The sequence below is a fragment of the Balaenoptera ricei genome, chromosome X (genome assembly GCF_028023285.1).
Source record: "Balaenoptera ricei isolate mBalRic1 chromosome X, mBalRic1.hap2, whole genome shotgun sequence".
NCBI classification, from domain to species: Eukaryota; Metazoa; Chordata; class Mammalia; order Artiodactyla; family Balaenopteridae; genus Balaenoptera; species Balaenoptera ricei.
Genome location: NC_082660.1, coordinates 26057362 through 26080236, shown reverse-complemented (window position 1 = coordinate 26080236; position 22875 = coordinate 26057362). Strand labels below are relative to the sequence as shown.

The window sequence follows — 22875 nt, the reverse complement described above, 5'->3', positions numbered from 1 at the left end:
ATCCTGGAGTATCAGATGGGCCTGATGTACTCACAGGAGTATTTATCAGAGGGGCACAGGAAGAGTCAGATTTAGAGGATATGGTGATGTGATGATGGAAGCAGAGATTGGAGTGATGTGCTTTGAAGGTGGAGGAAGGGGCCAGAAGGTCACTTGAATGAATGAATACAGGCAGTCACTAGAAACTGAAAAAGGCAAGGAAACAGATTCTCTCCTAGGGCCTCCAGAAGGGACCAGCCCTGCCAAACCTTGACTTCAGTTCAGTGAAACTGATTTCAGACTTCTGACCTACAGAACTGTCATAGAATACATTTATGCTGTTTTAAACCACAAAGTTTGTGGTAATTTGTTACAGTGGCAACAAGAAACTAATACAGGTAGAGATGGTCATTTGAGGTCTGCATCTGTTAGCTAGTGTTACGTCATAAACCACCCTAAATTACAATGACTTAAAATTAACACGTATTTATTTAGCTCACATGTGTTTGGATCAGATGTACGGTTCTGCTGATCTGGTCTGGGATTGGCTGATCTCAGATGGGCTTACTCATGCATCTCAGGTCACATTGCCAGATCTGCTGTGTGCTGGCTGGTCTAGGGAGGCCTTAGCTGGAGAGGGAAGGTTGATCTCTGTTCAACATGCTCCCAAGAAGAGCTAGCCCCAGCTTGCTCACATGGTGGGTGGACAGATTTCTGAGAGAGGACAAGGAAAGGTATTTGACTTCTTGAGGCTTAGGCTCAGAATTGACACAGTGTCATATATGCTACATTCTATTGGCCAAGGCAGATCACAGGGTTAGCCCAGGTTTTAGTGGTTAGTGAAATAGATTTCACTTCTTAATGGGAGAAGTTTCAAAGTCATATTGTAAGGGATGGGGATATGGAGAAAAGTAAAGAATTTGAGATATTTTTGCAATCAATGTACCACACAGCCTCTCTTGGAAAAACATGTATCTTGGTTTTCAACTGATTTCCCAGCTCCTGCATTTGGCCATCCCTTTAACCATTTCATAATTTCCTCTTTTTGCATAATGCCCACATGCCAAGGAACTTCTGATAACCTACTGTTAGCTATTAGTTTTGAAAAGATCTGATCAACTAATTCACTTGATGGCATTCATAGCTATTTACCAAGTGAAATTTGCCCCCCTTATATTTATCTTTTAGTGGCATATGTCTAACAGTTTTTGTCAAATTGATTTTTCAATATGTGATTCCAGGTTTAACAAGCCTCATCCATGTGGAATTACTAATGGGGTATTATTTCAAGACTTTTCTGAACTCCTTCTAACACAGCTCAGCTGAGGTCTAAAAAGACCGTACATTGCATGCTGCTTTTTCTACATAAGATCTTTCCTTTCTGTTTCTTTATCCAGGTGTTACACTTTTTGAAGAAATAATGGTGTAGGCACATACGTAGATGAATATTAGAGTAAGAGAGGTTGTTGGGCTTGTGTCATGCAAGTTCCAGAGTCCAGATGGATTTGTGTAGCAGCTGTGGCTTGATCAACTGTGAAAATATTTGTCCCAGGAAGCCTTCACAACAGCAACGCCAATTCCCCAGGAGCCATCTGGGTTAGTTTTTTTTTTTTTAATTGAAGTGTAGTTGATTTACAGTATTGTGTTAGTTTCAGGTGTATAGCAAAGTGATTCAGTTATATATATATATATTTTTCAGATTATTTTCCATTATAGGTTATTATGAGGTATTGAATATAGTACCTTGTGCTATACAGTAAATCCTTGTTGCTTATCTGTTTTATGTATAAGTAGTGTGTATCTGTTAATCTCATACTCCTAATTTATCCCTCCCCTGGCCCTTTCCTCTTTGGTAACCATAAGTTTGTTCTCTATGTCTGTGAGTCTCTTTCTGTTTTATATATAGATTCATTTGTATCATTTTTTAGATTCTACTTGTAAGTGATACCATGTGATATTGTCTTTCTGTGTCTGACTTACTTCACTAAGTGTAATATACTCTAGGTCCATCCATGTTGCTGCAAATGGCAATATTTCAATCTTTTCTATGGCTGAGTAATATTCCATTGTATATATATCACATCTTCTTAAACCAATCATCTACTGATGGGCACTTGTGTTGTTTCCATGTCTTGGCTATTGTAAATAGTGCTGCTATAAACATTGGGGTGCATGGATCCTTTTTTTTAAAATAGATCTTCATTGGAGTATAATTGCTTCACAATACTGTGTCAGTTTCTGTTGTACAACAAAGTAAATCAGCCATATGCATACATATATCCCCATATCCCCTCCCTCTTGAGCCTCCCTCCCACCCTCCCTATCCCACCCCTCTAGGTGGTCACAAAGCACCGAGCTGATCTCCCTGTGCTATGCGGCTGCTTCCCACTAGCTATTTTACATTTGGTAGGGTATATATGTCGCTGCTACTCTCACTTTGCCCCAGCTGTCCCCTCCCTCCCCCCTGTCCTCAAGTCCATTCTCTATGTCTTTATTCCTGCCCTACCACTAGGTTATCAGTACCTTTTTTTTTTTTTTAGATTCCATATATATGCATTAGCATATGGTATTTGTTTTTCTCTTTCTGACTTACTTTAGTCTGTATGACAGACTCTAGGTCCATCCACCTCACTACAAATAACTCAATTTCGTTTCTTTTTATGGCTGAATAATATTCCATTGTATATATGTGCCACATCTTCTTTATCCATTCATCTGTCAATGGACATTTATGTTGCTTCCATGTCCTGACTATTGTAAATAGTGCTGCAATGAACATTGTGGTACATGGTCTTTTTGAATTAGAGTTTTTGTCTTTTCCAGATATATGCCCAGGAGAGGGATTGCTGGATCATATGGTAGCTCTATTTTTAGTTTCTTAAGGAACCTCCATACAGTTTTCTATAGTGGCTGCACCAATTTACACTCCCACCAACTGTTTCAGAGGGTTCCCTTTTCTCCACACCCTCTCCAGCGTTTATTATTTGTAGACTTTTTAATGATGGCCATTCTGACTGGTGTGAGGTGATACCTCATTGTAGTTTTGGTTTGCATTTCTCTACTATTAGTGATGTTGAGCATCTTTTCATGTGCCTGTTGGCCATCTGTATGTCTTCTTTGGAGAAATGTCTTTTTAGGTCTTCTGCCCATTTTTTGATTGGGTTGTTTGTTTTCTTGATATTGAGCTATATGAGCTGTTTGTATATTTTGGAAATAAAACCCTTGTTGGTTGCATCATTTGCAAATATTTTCTCACATTCTGTAGGTTGTCTTTTCATTTTGTTTATAAGCCTTTGCTGTGCAAAAGCTTATAGGTTTGATTAGGTCCCATTTGTTTATTTTTGCTTTTATTTCTTTTGCCTTGGGAGACTGATCTAAGAAAACATGGCTACGACTTATGTCAGAGAATGTTTTGCCTATGTTTTCTTCTTGGAGTTTCATGGTGTCATGCCTTTATATTTTGGTCTTTAAACCATTTTGTTTATTTTTGTATATGGTGTGAGTGTTCTAATTTCACCGATTTAGCTGTCCAGCTTTCCCAACATCCCTTATTAAAGAGACTGTGTTTTTCTATCTGAGTTAGTTTTTATTTGTTTGTGATTTGTTGTTCTTCTTCTTCTTAAGATCTTGTCAAATCCAGAAAGTGAATGATGAATGAATGGATGAAGCTCACTCATTACCACTTTTTTAGTTCAGTTCATTATCACTTTTTAAAATTGTGTTTGGAAATTAACATAGAGTAAAATTAACATTTATGGTCTATAGTTCTACAAATTTTAACCTATATATAGGTTTGTTTATCCACCATCATAATCAGAAAACAAAATAGTTCCTCTGTGCATGAATGTTTAAGGCAGCTCTATCCACAACCTCAAAAAACTGGAGGCAACCCAAATGCCCTTCAGTGGGTAAATGGATAAGCAAGTTATGGTACATCCATACAATGAAATACTACTCTGTAATAAAAAGGATGGAACTACTGACACAAGCAACAACTTGGGTGAATCTCACAATCATTATGCTGAGTAAAAGGCTAGTCTCAAAAGGTTGCATGTTGTATGATTCCATTTATATAACATTATCACTCTTTGCTTGAACTTTCTAATTCCTTCCTATTAGGTTCAAGTTCAGTGTTGCTTCAGTTTTCAATATAGCTTCAGACCATTTTGAAGCAAATGGTCTTTCAAAAATAAAAATAAAATCATACCATAGAGCTGCTTAAATCACTTCAATCATTCTGAAAATTCTTGGATATGATTTAGGAAGTTCTTTATGATGTGGGTCTTGCCTCCTTCTCCAGGCTAATCCCCTTCCTCACCCATCTGATCACCAGTGTTCACCATATTCCTACAGTTCCTTGAATGCATCAGCCTCTCCAGCTCTATGTCTTTCCCTCTTGTCTAAAAATCCCCACACCTCCCCAACCACCTCATTGTCTTTCTTAGCACTTAAACTTCTAAGTCAAGCACTCAAGAAACAACTCTTCTGAAACAAATTCACTGATTTTTTTCAGGGAGATCATGGGGAGCCTCAAGTTTCTTAGTTTGTATCTGTGATTATAGAAGTGCTTTAAAAAGGAGCCTGCCTATGAATCCATTAAAATGATTTGGAAGGGGTAGGATTGGCAGGTGCGAAGGCTCTCTAAGGCAAAGTGAATTTCAGCTTCTTCATTCAAAGCTTGTAGAGATCACAGTTTAGGTCTCTGCCCACATTTACAAATGGAATACACTGAGGAGGCATAAACACTTACTGAAACCTTTGTAGGAGCACATTTTGCCTGCCAGCAACTCTTTGCCAAGCAAACATTTTTAAAGAACTTGGACGATCCTGGCTGCCCCAGTGTTTTCATAAATATTTCCATCCGGCAGTCAGAGAAGCCTTGCAGAAGAGAGTGGTCAACAGGAAAACTTGAAATGGAAGAGGTTCAGTGAGCAGCTGCTGAGTTGTAAAAATGTATGCAAAAGCATATGGCTGTCTTTAGGGCCTTAAGGCAACATTTTAATTTAAAAAAATTTTTTTTACCCTGCAAAGATCAAAACATATGATTCCATTTCAGAAGGTTTTCTTGTAAACAAACTCTTCACTTTGTAAAAGAGTGCATAAATGTTTAGCATGACATAAATATTTGTTTATCTAAATATATGTTTGAGATATACAAATTTTGGCATAATTTGACCTAGTGGTCATCATGGATTTCCGATAATCTCTTTGGCATTCTTGTCTTATGTGTTCACCTTTATTTGGGAAGATGTAACATTTAATTTTCTACCATTTTAAGCTGAATTGCAGAGGATATCTAGGTGAAAAGCGTTCAGAATTTGATGCTGGTGCAGAATGCTGCAATTTGCTTACTTGAATATAAATGCTGAGCTTTCAACACTTCTATATAGTCAGCTATGTTTTGCGTTTAATTCAAGTATTGAATTATATCTAAAAATATCTCCACTGTTAAGGTCCCAAACCTGCAGGTCATCCTTCTTATGTATTGGAATGGTGTTGGTTTAGCCACTAGGGATGAATCCTCTGCAGTGTGTCCCTTTATGTAGGCAAGAAATTCCCCATGGTAATCCTTTTCTTCTTGTTTGGAAAGGTCAGTTTTTCTGACATGGGCAAGAAATCTTCTCCAGGCATAAGTGGATTTAAATTATGATAGCTTTTTCCTCCCTGTTTTGTTAGGTCCCCACCCAAAAAACACCATATACACACACACACACACACACACACACACACACACACACATATTAAAGGATCCAACTGCCACTTTGTGTTCAGCACTTCCCTTAGAACACCAGTGTCTTGGGATATTTCACCCCAAAAGTATTCCGTGACCAAATAAATTTGGGCAATTCTGCAACTGTATCAAACCTCATTTCTTGTAGATTCTCAGTTGTCATTAACATGCTCAACCCCTAATTAGCATTGCATAAAGATAGGTCTTCTTCAGTTGTTTAACACAGTATTTCCTAACTTATTTGACAATGGAATCCATTTTTTCTTAGCACGTAGCGCTTATTACAATTTTGGAGAAAACTTCTTGGGAAATGTAGTTTTAAAACTTTTATGGAATTTTTAATAAGATGAAGCCATCATCTAAATGTCCCCTTTCATAATGCTAACTTTGTGGCAGTTGCTAGCTCTCAAAAATTCAAAACAAATTAATGAAGCAACCAAAAGAAACTTTACTAATCAAAGTAACCACTCGTATGTATAACACAACTAATAATATTTATAGCTTCTAAGCCACTGGAAACAGAATTTTAAATCAGGCTGAGATGTGAAAGGTCTGTTAAGCTAGTCCGCCTTCTTCAGACACAGATGGGGAAACAGCTGACATGATGAGGTCAGTCAGTGAGAAACAAAGGTGGAACAGGAATTAAAATGTCTGCATCCCCAAGCCATCATTCTTTTGATTCAAAAGATAAAGGCCCAACTTAGATGTTTAGAAATCAGTGATTCTTAGTATTTGAACTCCATTCTTATGACCTTCCCAACACAATCTGTAACTCTGTATCATAAACCTCTAAACAAGGATATACTAACATCTTTTAAGTTTCTGTGTTGCTACAATAGTTCATTTTGAGAAACATTTATTACTTACTTAGTTACAAAAATATGTATTTTGTCCTTTGTAGAGATGTTTTAAACTCCATGAAACTTAGGCATATGTTTGTGTGTGTGTGTGTGTGTGTTCCTAACACATTTCTAAGTAAAAATGATTTTACAGTCCTTAATTTCTGGTAGTAATTGGAATTTTGTACATTCAAAAATATAGATTGACAGATTATTTTTTAAAAGAGGAAGATATTCTAAAAGACATCAGGAAGCTCACTTGGTAGGACTTTCCCAGGGTAACACTTCCAGCCTTATGTCTCAGACCCATTTCTCCCCACTGGTTGAAAATCTAACTTTTACTCCATGTTTTTTAAATTGATGAAGGTAATTGATTAGACATCTGCAAGCACAGGGCATTCTGTCTTGTTTCCTTCCCTCATGTGTGACTATGTTCTTTGGTGTGTCTGCTCGGAAAATTTTTCTTAAAACTATTGTCCAAAAGTCTGAATTGGAGAGGAGGGAGTTAGAAGCAGGACCAGGGAGACTTAACAAGCCCATTTAGCTCTCACACCTCAGCTTCATTGGCTAAAATCTTTATAAGCAAAAATGTGACATTTTGTCAAAATAAAAGAAAAAAGTAAAAAGTAAATGAAAATAAAATTCTCTGTCAAGAATTGAAAAGCCAAAACCCTTTTAAGCATCATGGAGCTTTGCCACAATTTAAGGCTTGAATGTATAGAGCCCAAATGTCTCAGAGCTAAAAAGTTCTTCAAATATCTTCTGGTTTAAGGACCATTTTGCCAATCCGTGTAGTCAGAAGCTGAACACACTTTGAGACCAGGGCTGCTCCATCTTTAATGTGAATTTAGACCACCTGGGGATCTCGTTAAACTGCAGTTTCTGTTTTAGAGGTCAGAGGTTGGGCCGTTTCGAACAAGTTCCCAGGTGATGCCAGTGACGCTGTAAACACTTGGAGGAGCAAGGGCCTAGAGAAGAGCTGAAGGAAACAACTGGTCTCAATGAGGCTGAAAGAGCCTCGTGATTGGCTCTCGAATCTTCAGAGCTGTTCTTAAGGTGAAGTAACTGGTGGTGGTTTTCTCAGGTCCTGGTGTTTTTGCAAGTCTCCCTGCTCCAGGCGCCACAGATACCTCTTTTCTGTGGATTGAGGGACTGGAAACAAAACAAAAAGCAAGCCTCCTGGGACCAGATCCAGGGCCACCTTACTCCCTGCTACGGCGATGACCTTCCTTTGCACTAGTAAGTTGCAATTTATGATGTTACTCTTTCTACTCTCCAACAAAGTGGGTCTTTTCCGTTAATTGAAAAACACTTTATTTGTGCGTGCGGGGGCCCGCGGGGGGCGGGGGGGGAACCTGGAATAGGTTAACTGCTTCTTTGAAATCTCCCAAGGTTTGATATGTAAAGCCCAGTGAAGGTACATCTCAGGAGAAGGTTTTGAAATTGTGGAAGCAGAGGGATGGAAAAAGAGGTAGGAAGGAAGTGATATGTACAAAGGATTTTTCTTAAGTAGCAAAATGGACATGGTGGGATGATGACTAAAGTTGGAATATAGGTTTTAGGTCTCAGGTAAGTTTTCAGTGGAAAACGGCCTGTTTGGTTAAACTTAGTGGCAGGGAATCAGGAATAATCTTGTCGACGACTTTGCTACTATGAATTGCCCAGAAACTTCCTTAAACAATTTTCTGCCTGTTTGTTCATTTTATTCTCTATCAGAGGTAGCATGCAAATGGATGGAGTTTTAATTTCCTTTCATGCTTAGGGATATTTGGATTAAAAGGTGTCATCAAGTATTTTGATGACTGTAAGCTCGCATTCATTGCTCTGTGATAGAATGTCATTGGTAGAATAGAACACTCTCAGTAATTCACCTCCAAAGTAGATTTTTTCCCTGGAAAATGCTTATTTTCAGTTTGGAACTGAAAATATAAAAATTTTAAAAGGCTCTCTCCAACATTCAAATGAAGTAAGATGTAGTTGTTTGCCTTTCCTTTGGCAGATAATGTTATTAGAAAGTAATCAACAGAGAAAACATTCAGTGGCATTATGTAAGGACCAATTGTAATACCTCCAGAGACAATTAGTTGCAAGTTAACCTTATGATAAGAGGTGGGGGGTTGGTGACGATGGTGGTGGAAGTAATTTACAAAAAAGACCCCTTTTTATGTAAATTTACATACATTCTTTTATTTTTAGCATCTTTAATTTTGGGGGGGATATGCATTTTTCCTAAGCATGTTTACCAACTCAAAGCCAGAATTGTGTTTAAAAATATCAATTTAATATAACTTAGAGCAGCAGTGTTTTGTCCCCTTCCATTTATGTTGTGCAGAAAAACAGACTTCTGTGTGGTGAACGTGTGTTGAGATGAAAGCTTTAAGTTGGTGGCTAGTAGCCCAGTTATGAAACACTTGGCTGCCTGCCGCTCCTTGGTAATGCATTCTACAGGCTGTTGTTTTCTGCTGATTGCCTATTTACAGTGATTTACTCCAAATATGTGGGCGTCTTAAGTATATGGGTGTTGTCCAAAGAAAAAAGTCAGTTTACCAAAAAAATAAATAAATAAATAAGAGGGGGAAAAAAAGTCAGTTTATTCTAAAGGATGAAATGAGAAGCAACAAACAATAGCTTCTGTTGATCCACTATTAATTCTCAAATTGAAAGAAGACCTGCCATAGAGGCTTGGAGGCCAGCAGAGGAATCAGCTAAGAGGGAGAGAACCCGTAAGAACCAAATGGTCACCTAAAAAGGGCCCACTGCACACCCACTGTGGGCATAGCCCTGAAGTTAATGGTGTGGGCAGAGGGAAAGAGATAGATGCAGCCCGAACCTTTAAGAAATGTATTAATCTAGTTGATGAGGCTGAATACTATCCAAACAAAATGATGAGCTCAATTGCAAATCAGAATAAAAAATGACACTGTACCAATTTAATACATTATGACACACTGGTACAAGATAAGGCAACACTTCTTTCTAGGATTAAAAATTTACTCAGAGTGAAAAAGCCTGGGGTGATTCTAATTGAGACCTCTCTCCTTTCTAGGATTAAAAATTTACTCAGAGTGAAAAAGCCTGGCATGATTCTAATTGAGACCTTTCTCTAGTTTATATAGATCCATTAATCAGTGCATTTGAGGTTAATATTTTTCAATTGCTTATAAGTTTACCTATTATGTCATAATTCAATATAAAATATTCAATCTTTGAGCACACCTACAGTATGACAAGCATTGTACTAGGTCTTAGTGTTATATAGAAAGATAATATATGTTTATTGACATTCAGAAGCTCCAAATGTTGGGAGGTGAGCGACAGATGTGAAAATGTAACCATAAACTAATGTGATAGTAATTATCATATAAGAATAAACAAAATGATACAGGAGCATAGAGGGTAGTTATCAAGTTTACTTGAGGGATCCAGGACAGGATTCTCAGAGGAGGTTACATGAGGAATTTTAACTACTCTCTGAGATGCAAGTATACCGTACATTTGGGACTGTACTGATTTTCTAATGGAAGGTCTCCGTCAAGAAACAAAGTTAGCTTGCCATGACATTCATTTAGTGATTCTATGCTAGCCTTGTATGATCCCTTTTGTTCTATTTTAAATGATCACAACTTCATTTACTGTTCTAGAATTCTGCTCTGTCTTGAGTTTAAAGCTAAATGTCAATGATATGAAAACTTACCATTTTTCCAGTTCTAGTCTTTTCAAAAGTTTATGTGTAACTTTCTAGGTTCAATGTAGTGAACTGACCATTCTAAGTATTTTAAGCAGAAGGGATTTAATATAGGGACTTATGTGTTTAAAAATGGAGGAACGAAAAAAAAAAAAAATGGAGGAACGAAAGTTAGCAGCCTGTCACTGGGCTCACTATAGCTGAGATTCAAAGATGAGGAAGATGCTGTTGGCACCGTACTTGCTGGGTCACATCCTCCTCTTATACCCACGAGTTAATGGCTTGTCACCAGGACCCTGAGTCAGGCCACAGACAGACATATCTTTGTGAATGCTTTGCAAGCAGTGACAAATAGTCACAGCAGGAAGATGGCCTCCAAGCCATTTGATCCTCAGAGTGGGTCTCACTGATGGAAACTACTGTTCAGAGACCTAGGTTAAAGAGAATATGAGAATGTAACTTTAGCTTTCTACATTGTGGAATATGAAGGTATACAGAAGGGAAAGGAAATAAATGACAGCTAACAATTAACTGTTTTGTTCTCACTTTTATTCTTCAAATGTTACTAACACTTTCTTAGGATTTGATTAGCCTTGACAAATTGTTTAACTATATTTAACCTAAATACTAAATGTGTTTTATTAGCAGCTAGCTTACCTTACTCATTAAACATAAATTTACTGAAAACTCTCTGTGCCAGGCAAGTTCCCAGATGTTGAGGATACAGCTGTGTATTGAGTAAACCATGGTACCTGTCCTCAAGGAATTTACAGTCTATCAGGGAAGATAGGCTGTAAGAAATGACCCTCCCAAAATATGTACTGAAAATTATTGTAGGGAAAAGTAGGAGGTATGATAAAACATCAAAACATGGGAGCATAATATTGATTTGGATGGTCAAGAAAAGTTTTTCTTTTTTGTTTTTTTCTGAGAAAATAACATGACCTGAAATCTTTGATGACAGCTAGGGGATGAACTGAGGGGAAGAGGGTTGCAGGCCAAGAGAAAAAGAGCTATGTTTGGAGACAAAAATCATCTGGAACTTTCATGGGATTGTACAAATTTCAGTGGCTTAGGGAGGGTCGGTCTAAAGGCTTTTCCAAGATGTGATGAGTTATGTTTGTTTGTTTGTTTCTTTCTTTAATTGTTATGAAATGTACACAACATGAAATTGACCATCTTGATCACTTTTAATATATTTTTAGATTTTTATTATGGTAAAATACATATAATGTAAAATTTACTATCTTAACCACTTTTAGGTGTACAGTTTAGCAGTATTAAATACATACACAGTGTTGTGTAACCAATCTCCAGAACTTTTTCATCTTCCCCAACTGAAACTCTATTACCATGAAAACAACTGTCCAGTGTCTCCTCCCCTCAGCCCCTGGCAACCGTCATTTTACTTTCTGTCTCTCTGAACTTGACTACTCTACATACCTCATGTAAGTGGAATCATATAATATTGGTACTTCTGTGATTGGCTTATTTCACTTAGCATAATGTCCTCACAGTTCATCTATGTTGTAAGATGTGTCAAAATGTCCTTCCTTTTTAAGGCTGAATAATATTCCATTGCATTTATATACCACATTTTGCTTATCCATTCATCAGTGGAGGGACATTTGGGTTGCTTCCATATCTTGGCTATTGTGAATAATGCTGATATGAACATGGATGTAGAAAGATTTCTTTGAGACCCTGCTTGTCTAATTTTGTGTATATACCCAAAAGTGGAATTGCTGGATCATACGGTAGTTCTATGTTGAATTGTTTTAAGAATTGCCATACTGTTTTCCAAAATGGCTGTACCATTTTACATTCCCACTCACAGGGCACAAGGATTCCAATTTCTCCATATCTTTTAGGTATATACACAGAAGTGTAATAGCTGGATCACCTGGTAATTCTGTTTTTAATTTTTTGAGGAACATCATAACGTTTTCCATAATGTCTGCACCATTTTATATTTCTACCTGCAGTGCATAATGTTTCCAATTTCTCCACAGCCTTAACAACAGTTGTTTTCTGTTTCCTTGATAGTAGCCATCTCAATGAATGTGCGGTGGTCTTCATTGTGGTTTTGATTTGCATTTCCCTAATGATTAGCAATGTTGAGCTTCTTTTCATGTGCTTATTGGCCATTTATATATCTTCTTTGGAGAAATGTCTATTGAACTCATTTGCCTATTTTTAATTTTTTTTATAGGAGTTCTTTTTATACTTTGGATATTAATTCCTTATCAGATACATGATTTGCAGATATTTTCTTCCATTCCTTGGGTGTCCTTTTCACTCTGCTGATTATGTCCTTTGAAACATAAAAGTTTTTAATGTTGATATAGTCCACTTTACCTCTATATAATTTTGTTGCCTGTGCTGTTGGAGTCGTATCCAAGAAATCATTGCCAAACTCACTGTCATGAAGCCTTTCTCCTGTCTTTTCTTCTAAGAGATTTATAGTTTTAGCTCTTAAATTTAAGTCTTTGATCCGTTTGAACTTAATTTTTTATGGTGTAAGGTCCTACTTCATTCTTTTGCATTTGGGTGTCCAGTTTTTGCAGTAACATATGTTTAAAAGGCTATCCTTTCACCAGGATGAAGTTTTAAATTTTATTTTACAATAAATGTGAAGGTTCTTGAGATAGCCCTCTCTCTTCTTTATTAATTTTTGGTTTATATACATATTTTGAATATGTTTATAAACAAAGTTTTTGGTATTGGTAGGATTTTTCCAAAAATCTCAGTTCATACTTTGAGCTGTCCAACACTGTTCTTAGAGATGCTGGTCACGCTGCTTCATTCTTATTCTTAGAATGTTCTCTTGCCATTTATCTACTTCCTCGTCTATGTTTTCTTGTCTCTTTTCACTACCAAATGCTTAGATGCTTGGGGAACCATTCTTCCAACACTCATCTTGCAACATGGCATTTGTATATCTGCATTCCACTGAATGGGCATTCCTGAAGTTTCTTCTTCATGGCTTGTCTGAGGAGCTTTCCTTATTTAGTCTTCATTCTGCTCCATTTGACCATAACTCATTCCATCCTAAACAGTTTTCTACACCTTCTTCCCATACTGACTTCCTGATATTACATTTTTCTGGTTCAATGAATTTCAATTCAAAATGACTTATTTAATACCTCTCTTATTAGGTGCAAGAGATATAAATAAAAAATACAATACTCCCTATCAATAATTTTTATATTCCTCAGATTCTTCCTATGCTGGCTCCCTCACTAATTTTTCCACTTTCTTCTGGTATTTCTAGTACAGCCTTTAGTTATCTGTGCTCTTCTTTGTCCTCTTTCCCCATATTATAATTATATACATTCCTTCCATCTTCTAATGGGCAGGGACTGGGACCGTATGCCTCAGAGTTTCTAGTACAAAGTCTTGCTTTTGCAGAGAGTGGATACTAATTTACATGACTTGAATTATGCAAAGTTTGTAAAGATCAGGATCAAATTGATGACAGAAAAGCAGCTTAAAAAAACCCCACCACTCATTGTATGCTAGAGCAGAAGAAAATGAACCACAACAGCAGGCTTAAGAAATGAAAATAGACTAGGATGATATTAAGTAAGACATTAAATAATATCCCTACAAATAAGGGAATTTTTAGAGACTTATTTCTGAATCCAGGGCACAAAGTTAGAAAGACCAAGGTTCTGAGAATGAAGAAACAGTTAAGATAGAAAAGCACCATCAAGTTTTGAAAAGACAAAGTACTCTTGGCCGTATGGTCTCAAAACTGAGTTCTAGAAGATTCTGCATACAACCAAAGTAATTACTTAGCTGCTATATCCACATACTTCTTTTAGAGAAAGGTGAAGTGAAACATGATGTGAGTGGATGAAGGGAGTGTTTTAGGATTCAGAAGTTTCTGATATTATTAAGCATTAATTACTAGGTTCTTACAGGAATCAGGAGGGAAAATAGCTGATGGAATGATGCATGAGATAGAGTGGATGTTTCTGAAGAAGCACATGTTTACAAAAAATCACTGGCAGTTATATAATAGCCTTTAGGCAGGAGACAAGATCAAGTGATTTAAAATATAAAACAAAACTTACTGATTTTTTTTCTGTATAGGCAGATAATGAAAACGTTTAACATAAAAAGTGAACCATTAATAAGAACAAAATAAATTGATCTATATTATGGATTCTATAATTTCAACACAGAAAGGTAACTCTAAGTGTCCTCTGAGTCTACAACTCTGTTTTGAGGAAAGCAAAAAAGAGTAGCTTCTGCACAAACCACCGTGCTTTGTGTCATGTGACTTTATTGTCCTAGACAAAAGTAACTGATTTATGAATTAATGCTGAAATCAAAGATAAGCAGCTAAAGACTGGACCAGGAGCTAGATAGGTAGCCTGCCATAAGAACTCTACCCAGTGTGGGTATGCTATGCTGGACATTAACTGCCAGGCTCAGTAGGGTCCTCTACTTTAGGGGGTTTTGTATGTGACACACAAATATGCACACTCAGGGACACACAAACAAAAGCAGTAATAACAGATTTAGAGGACATAGAAAGAGAAACAATGAATAAGAGATAGAAATAAGAAGAGAGGGCTTTCCTGGTGGCACAGTGGTTAAGAATCCACCTGCCAATGCAGGGGACATGGGTTCGAGCCCTGGGCCGGGAAGATCCCATATGCTGCGGAGCAACTAAGCCTGTGCGCCACGACTACTGAGCCTGAGCTCTAGAGCCCACGAGCCACAACTACTGAAGCCCGCATGCCTAGAGCACGTGCTCCACAACAAGAAGCCACCGCAATGAGAAGCCCGCGCACTGCCATGAAGAGTAGCCCCTGCTCACCGCAACTAGAGAAAGCCCAAGACCCCGTGCAGCCATAAATAAATAAATAAATAAATAAAGAAGGATGGAAGCAACATGTGTCCATCAACAGATGAATGGATAAAGAAGAGGTGGTACATATATAAAATGGAATACTACTCTATAAAAAGAATGAATTTTTGCCATTTGCAGCAACATGGATGGATCCAGAGATTATCATACTAAGTGAAGTAAGTCAGACAGTGGAAGACAAATATTGTGTGATATCACTTATATATGGAATCTAAAAATAAACTAGATTTGAATAAATTATGGTATTCATAATTTACACATAAAAGTGAATATCAAAAGAAGAAAGAGGGAAGGCAAGAAAGGCAGAATCATTACAGAAGAGAATAGATGCCTACTTCTGGTGGAATGATGGAATAACTGATTCCTCCGAGCTGGTTGGTTTCTTGTCCTGAGTTATGAAGGACTATTATTAATTCCTGAGTCCTAAACAGGAAGCTGTTGAGAAGGGTTTTCTGTGGCTCTTCATTTCACTGGGCATACATTATAATACCATTTTATTACCTATGTTGATTTAAGCAGTTCTTATGGCTAAAAGATTCTGTAGGATCATGGTGTGCAGTTTTGGAAGCTTTTTTCATATAATCATGAATTATGAACATCTTATTATGTCAGTTAATCTATTTCTAGAATATATTTTTTCCTGGCTGCATAGTAGTTCTTCTCATGGGTATACCATAATTTATTCAAATCATCCCCTTTTCTTGGATATTTAGATTGTTTGTGATTGTGGGTACTAAATAATACTGCAATGAACCTCTCTTGGCTATAGTTATTTTCTTCGGATAAATTCCAAGGAACTTTATATGTCAAAAGACATTATCATTTTTAAAGAAAAATTTCTCCCTAGAAAGTTGTACTAATTTATATGCCTACTAGAAGTATATAAAATTACCATTCACTTTTATTCACATCCCTATCAATACTGCGTAGTAACATTGCATTAAAAAATTAACCTTATGGAAGATAAATAATCTTATTCCTTCAATTGCAATTTACTCAATAACTGGTAAATTTAAGACTATTTTTATGTTATTAGCCATGTGTATTTAGTTTCTTTTTGGATTACCTGTTCATATTCCCTTACAGTATTTCTACGAATGTAATTTTCCCCCATTTTTATTTGTCAGAACATTTGTGTAGTAAACTAGTAACTCTTTGTCCTAACGTTTATTTTTTTTTCTCCTAGATTATAGTTCAACTTTCATTAAAAAATGACATTTATAGCATACAGGCTTTTTATAAATTTATATTGAAGCATATCACTTTATATTTTGAGATTCTTTCTAGATTATATGATTCTGTTACGTGACATAAATCTCCAGGGGGAAATTTTAAAAAATTTTTTCTCATTGGGTAATAAGAAATACCAATTAAAGATTAAAAATCAGATAACCTCAGGCAGTTTCACATAGTAATATTATACATGTTTGAAAGTTTCATTACTTAATTGATATAAAATAACAAGTAGCTAAATATGTGAACTGATCCTTTTTCAAGTTTTATAACATGATTCTCTTGGAATCACAAATGTGTTATTAAACTCTCAAGAGGCATATCTTGTGATATGTTCAAAATGGTATGAATGCTGTATTTCCTCATAATATGTGTAATTTTATGCATAAAAGTATATATTCAGATGTCAAATTACTTAGAGAAAATAAGTGATGGGAAGAAAGAAAATTACTAAACTAAATCACATGGAGTCAGGCTATCAAGGAAATCTGCATATGCCCTTGATGTCAGAAAAACCTTTTACAATAGATCTGATAAAAGTTATTGTTTACTTGGTTTTCCTTTCACCCGTTGTTATTTCCTCTGGGAATAGTTCAGATGATGCAAGAGCATTACTGCAGACAGGATGGCTCTGCTTACTGTAATGTTGAATTCATCACAAGTTTAAAAAAATAGTTTCAGAAATTCTCAAGTAAACATTTGTTGTGGGAGCATCAGTGGAAGATTTAATCATGATCACATTTTTGAGAATTATTTCAAATATGTTTTACGTGTCTTCCTTATAGTTCTGCATCGCTCTGATTAATTTATATTTGTAACTCTTTACCATAAGAATGCTCTAGAGTGTGTATATTGTATTTTCCATGATACAAAATTAGCTGAAAAAAATCTGTTAGGAAAGAAAAGATAGAGTGGAAATACACACACACACACGCACGCACGCACATGCTCATATAAGGACATAATGATGGCTACACTATCTTCCATTTCATACACTAGTTGTACGTTTCACCTTAAAAAATGTATGGAAAAATGTATAGTACTTTTCTGTGCCATCATTTTACTAGCTGATTATAAGCTATGGTGTTCTATTTTCTCCTTATTTTAGAATTCTAGTCCTGTGTTTCCAACTAAACTACCAATTCTTATGTTTCATTATATAATCCACATAAAGTAGTATATTTTCAAAAGTAGATATATCAGGTGCCATACAGTTCCTTTGCTGGAACAACCCAATTATCCAAGTGTAGCTCATGACAGATATTAGACACATTTTACTATTCCCTTATTTTATATTCACCTGCAAATAGACCTTGAAAGCATCTTAAGAGGGTCTAGTTAGGGAGTCCAGTTACTTGCATTCCTTTTATTGAAGAATGTGCATCTTTTATGTGAGGTGATCCTTTCTGTTAATGTGTAGATGATAACCTGTAAAACTAAGTTATGTGAAGCCAGATTTCTTTTGCATCAATATCTGATTAAATCCTAGAAATAAACTTGTTGGTTTGGTATTTTCTAGTCACAGTTCTCAGAAGGAACTGGCAATCAAAGAGGTTAGTTTGCCCAAGGACACACACTAGTAAGGTGGATTCATATTTCAAACCAGTGTCATTCTGACTCTGAATCCCATGCATGTTGTTTTCACAAAACCGTGTTGGTAGATCACTGATGCTTGGAAGGATGAGAAAACCCTTCACTGAACTGAAGCTTGCAGAATGAAGATTACTGGGCCTGTGTGTAAGCGAGGAAAGGGCATTTCAGGCAAAGGACATAGCATAGATATATGCCACGTTCAAAGGCTCTTGGTGAGGCTCAGGGTTTCTAAGTCTCTGCACTGTTGACATTTGGGACTGGTTAATCATTTGTTCTGGGGGCCTGTTTTGAACATTGAAGGGTCTCTATCCACTAGATGCCAGTGGCACCACCACACCTAGTTGTGACAACCAAAAATGTCTTCAGATATTGCTGAATGTTCCCTGGGGAGCAAAATTCACCAGATTGAGAACCACTCGTTTAAAGTGTAGAATATGGTGGGAAGCAAATGTGTCATTAGGGCCATATCTATTGAAGAAGTAGGGAATGGAAGTGGAAATGTCTAAACAAGGAGTTATGTGATCAGATTTTCATTCTGGAATGCTGAGTAACAGTTAGAAAATTATAGAACAGTCCAAGGAAGAATTAATGGGGGGCCCTAAACTAGAACAGTGGCTGTAGGAATGGAATGGATGGAAGAAATCTGAGAAAAGTCTTAGCTGATTAGACTTAGGGGTTGGCGTTGGGATTGAAAAAAGTGAAGTTGCTTTGGCGAAAGAAATAAGGAATCCCATTTTGGGCATGTAGATTTAGAGGGGCTAGTAGTATATCAAGGAAGAAATACCTAGTGAATATTTCTAGATCTTAGAAAAGAGCTCCATGGGTAATCAACATTTAAGTGGGAGTGGATCCTGTGGGAAAAGATGAGAAGATGAATAGAGTGAGAAAATGAAATGCTTAAGTAGAGAACCATGTGAAACATTAACATTTAAGTTAAGAGGTCTTAGGATAGGAGGTGCCATAAAGACGAGAAGGAGTTGCTGACAAGGTAGAAGAAAGGAGGTGTCACAGATACTGACGATGTAGGGAACAACAGTGCCAACTGTTGATGAATATTCGTGTAAGATAACTCAACATGGTTTTTGTTCTTTGGTAGCATGGAAGTCTTTAGTAACTTTATTAAGAGCTGTTATAATAGAGTGGAAAAGATAGAATCCAGTTTGCTTTGGGCTACTCAGAAGCCCAGGGGATCTAAGCATGAAGAGAGTGAAGCACTACTTCCTCTGAGCTCACAATAACACATGACTGTGGGAGACTCAAGCTACTCCTATTGTTTTGGCCGTGAGATATAAATGGACTGTTACAAACAGGCATGACATATGAGGGTCCAGAAGTAATTCATCCACTGCACTCTGTGTTAATAGGGCCCATGTAAGAACATTTTGTCCAGGTTTGTTCACATCACCTTCAAAAGAACTTGTAGACATTTGTTAAAAATGATCAAAGGTACAGAAAATAACTCCTATGGAGGAAAGCTGTTTTGTGGGTATTTTTAGCTTATAAGTGGAAGACTTATAGTGTGACTTAATTACAGTTTTCTAGAATATGAGAATTTGTATGGACAAGATGCATATTGGATATTTCCATGCTCACATAAGAGAAATGGGCTTAAATAAAACAAGAAAGATGTTCTGGAAATGGCTATCAAAGGAGGTTTTGAGATTCATATTTTTCAGAAGATAGTGTCCATTATGTAATGTAAGAACTATTCCATTAAAAAGGAAATTTACCAAGTAAAATGCATTTCCTTGATTTATTAATATTAACTTTCAGAATTCTGATTTACATGCATTAACTTCCAAGAATCAGGTACAGTGCTTTGATTTATACATCATGCATGTAAAAGTTTTTATTAATGAATCCTAAATTTTAAAGTTGTGATTTAGTATGTTAGTTTATAAATCTTATGTTTAAACTTCCAATTTAGTGCTGTGATTTATGGGTGTCAAGTTTCATGCTATTTATGAATCATAATGTTAAACTTCTGATTTAATATGGTAGTTACTGTAAGAAGCATTAGTGCAATAAAATGCAATTCTTAAGAGACTAAGATAAAGCTGATTGATATTCCTATATGCAGCACCCTGTACATAGGCTCAGTTACAAAGCCATCCTCAGTGGTATATTTTGAATAGAATGCTAAGATAAGGCTAGAAGAGAATTCAATAGACTTTTAATAAATCGTGTTGAAGGAACTGTCTTCCCTTTTAATTAGACCCTTCACGGTAAAAGTGAGCAGTTTCAAGCTGTTATACCTCTTACAATTTATTTTATTAAGTTGGCAACAAAAGACATTCTCAGCTTTTCCTTATGACTGATCAATGTCTTAGTAAGATGGTTAAGTTTTCTCAGGAGACATACCTACATCTTTGGCTAACGTGGTTTATAGCAACCTTGAAAACGATTCTCTGATATCAGTTAGCCTGCAAACAAGTATTTGGTCACAAAATTACATGAACACCACTAGACAACCTCATATCTCATTTCTCACCCCAACTCTTCTTCCTCATCTTCCACTCCTTCACTGGCCAATATCGTAACTGTCATCTATGTGTGGCTATGGAGCACTTGCAGTGTGGCTGGCTGGTCAAAATCGAGATGTGCTGTAAATGGAAAATACAGATCAGATTTTGCAGAGGGAAAAAATGTAAAATATCTTGACAATTTTTATGAGTTGTAGGAGTAACATGGAATTAGGATATTTTAGATAGATTAGCTTGAACAAAATAAACTTCATTTGTTCCTGAAGTGTGGGCCTCAGTAGTCGCGGTGCATGAACTCAGTTGTTGTGGCTTGTGGGCTCTAGAGCACAGGCTCCGTAGTTGTGGCGCACAGGCTTAGTTGCTTCGAGGCATGTGGGATCCTCCCAGAACAGGGATCGAACCTGTGTCCCCTGCACTGGCAGGTAGATTCTTAACCACTGCGCCACCAGGGAAGTCCCCCTCACCCCGGTTTTTTAAGTAAAAATCAAAGACACATTTTTCATTTTCACCAAGGACTTTATTGAACAGCGTATTCACCCTTTTGTTCCACTACCTTCTGCCATTTTTCAGGCAACTTAATAATTCCATCTCCCCAAAACTTTTTATCTTTTTGAGCAAAGAAATGTTCAGGTACCTTTTACAGTCTGCTAGGGAATTGAAATTTTTTCCATTAAGAGAATTTTGTAAAGACTGAAATAAGTGGAAATCTGAAGGTGCAATGTCTGGCGAATAAGGCAGATGAATCAGAACTTCCCAGCCAAGCTGTAACAGTTTTTGCCTGGTCATCAAAGAAACATGTGGTCCTACGTTATCCTGATGGAAGATTATGTGTTTTCTGTTGACTAATTCTGGACCCTTTTCGTCGAGTGCAGCTTTCAGTTGGTCTAATTGGAAGCAGTACTTGTTGGACTTAATCGTTTGGTTTTCTAGAAGGAGCTTAGAATAGAGGACTCCCTTCCAATCCCACCATATACACAACATAACCTTCTTTGGATGAAGACCGGCCTTTGGTGTGGTTGGTGGTGGTTCATTTCGCTTGCCCCACGATCTCTTCTATTCCACCCTGTTGTACAGTATCCACTTTTCATTGCCCATCACAATTTGTTTTAAAAACAGAACGTTTTCATTACATTTCAGTAGAGAATCGCATGTGGAAATATGGTCAAGAAGGTTTTTTTGCTTAACTTATGTGGAACCCAAACATCAAAGCGATTCACATAACCAAGCTGGTGCAAATGATTTTCAGCACTTGATTTGTATATTTTGAGTATGTTGGCTATCTCCCACGTGGTATAACGTTGATTGTTTTCAATTATTGTTTCAATTTGATCGCTATCAGCTTCAACTGGTCTACCCGACCATGGAGCATCGCAGCGAGAAATCTCCAGCATGAAACTTCACAAACCACTTTTGACACGTTCGATCAGTCACAGCACCTTGTCCATACACTGCACAAATCTTTTTTTGCGTTTCAGGTGCATTTTTACCTTTCTTGAAATAATAAAGCATAATATGCCGAAAACGTTGCTTTTTTATCTTTCATCTTCAATATTAAAATGGCTACACAAAAATTCACCAATTTTTTTTTAATAATTGGGCAGAAGTATTATTTAAAGATATTGGCAAATTTTTTTAAATATTTATTTATTTATTTATTTATGGCTGTGTTGGGTCTTCGTTTCTGTGCGAGGGCTTTCTCTAGTTGCAGTGAGCGGGGGCCACTCTTCATCGCGGTGCACGGGCCTCTCACTGCTGCGGCCTCTCTTGTTGCGGAGCACAGGCTCCAGACGCGCAGGCTCAGTAGCTGTGGCTCACGGGCCCAGTTGCTCCGCGGCATGTGGGATCCTCCCAAACCAGGGCTCGAACCCGTGTCCCCTGCATTGGCAGGCAGATTCTCAACCACTGCGCCACCAGGGAAGCCCAAATTCACCAATTTTGATAAGTCTTTTTTTAAATGCACGCTGATATGACAGCTGTCACATACAATCTAACAAAATTGTTTGGAATGAAATTAAAGACAACTAAGTCCTACTAGAGCCATCTTACGGAAAAAACCGAAGGAACCTTTTGGCTCACCCAGTATGTTTCCATTGAACAGCAGGGCTCTAGTCCTTCCACTGTTTTTCAGAATAAAAGCACCTGCGAACTGCAATCCCTTCCGAAAAGTTCACTCATGATGTTATGATCAGCGTACTAAAAGGAGAAAGGATGGTCAGACAAGAATATAATTTGTCTCCCTTTACCCTGACCAACTTGATTCTCATTAAGTGAGATATATAACTTAGAGACAAACATTATTGTTGTTTACTGCATTTGGTTTTTCCTTCCTGGAATGGGTTATAATTTCACTTAATCTTTCTAAGTTAGCGTTTATTGACTGCTTACTATGACTTGAATTCTTATGTGAAATGCTTTCTCTATATAACATTTCATTGAATCCACATTACAGC

General features: G+C 36.9%; 1 long non-coding RNA gene across 1 annotated transcript in view; it reads left to right on the top strand.

Moving 5' to 3' along the window:
• The window catches only part of LOC132357520 (uncharacterized), a 309626-nt gene that overhangs the window by 98858 nt on the left and 187893 nt on the right, over nucleotides 1–22875 (top strand). The window contains exon 3 of the long non-coding RNA XR_009500233.1: nucleotides 7634–7788. This is a non-coding gene — a long non-coding RNA (uncharacterized LOC132357520). The remainder of the gene's footprint in view (nucleotides 1–7633; nucleotides 7789–22875) is intronic.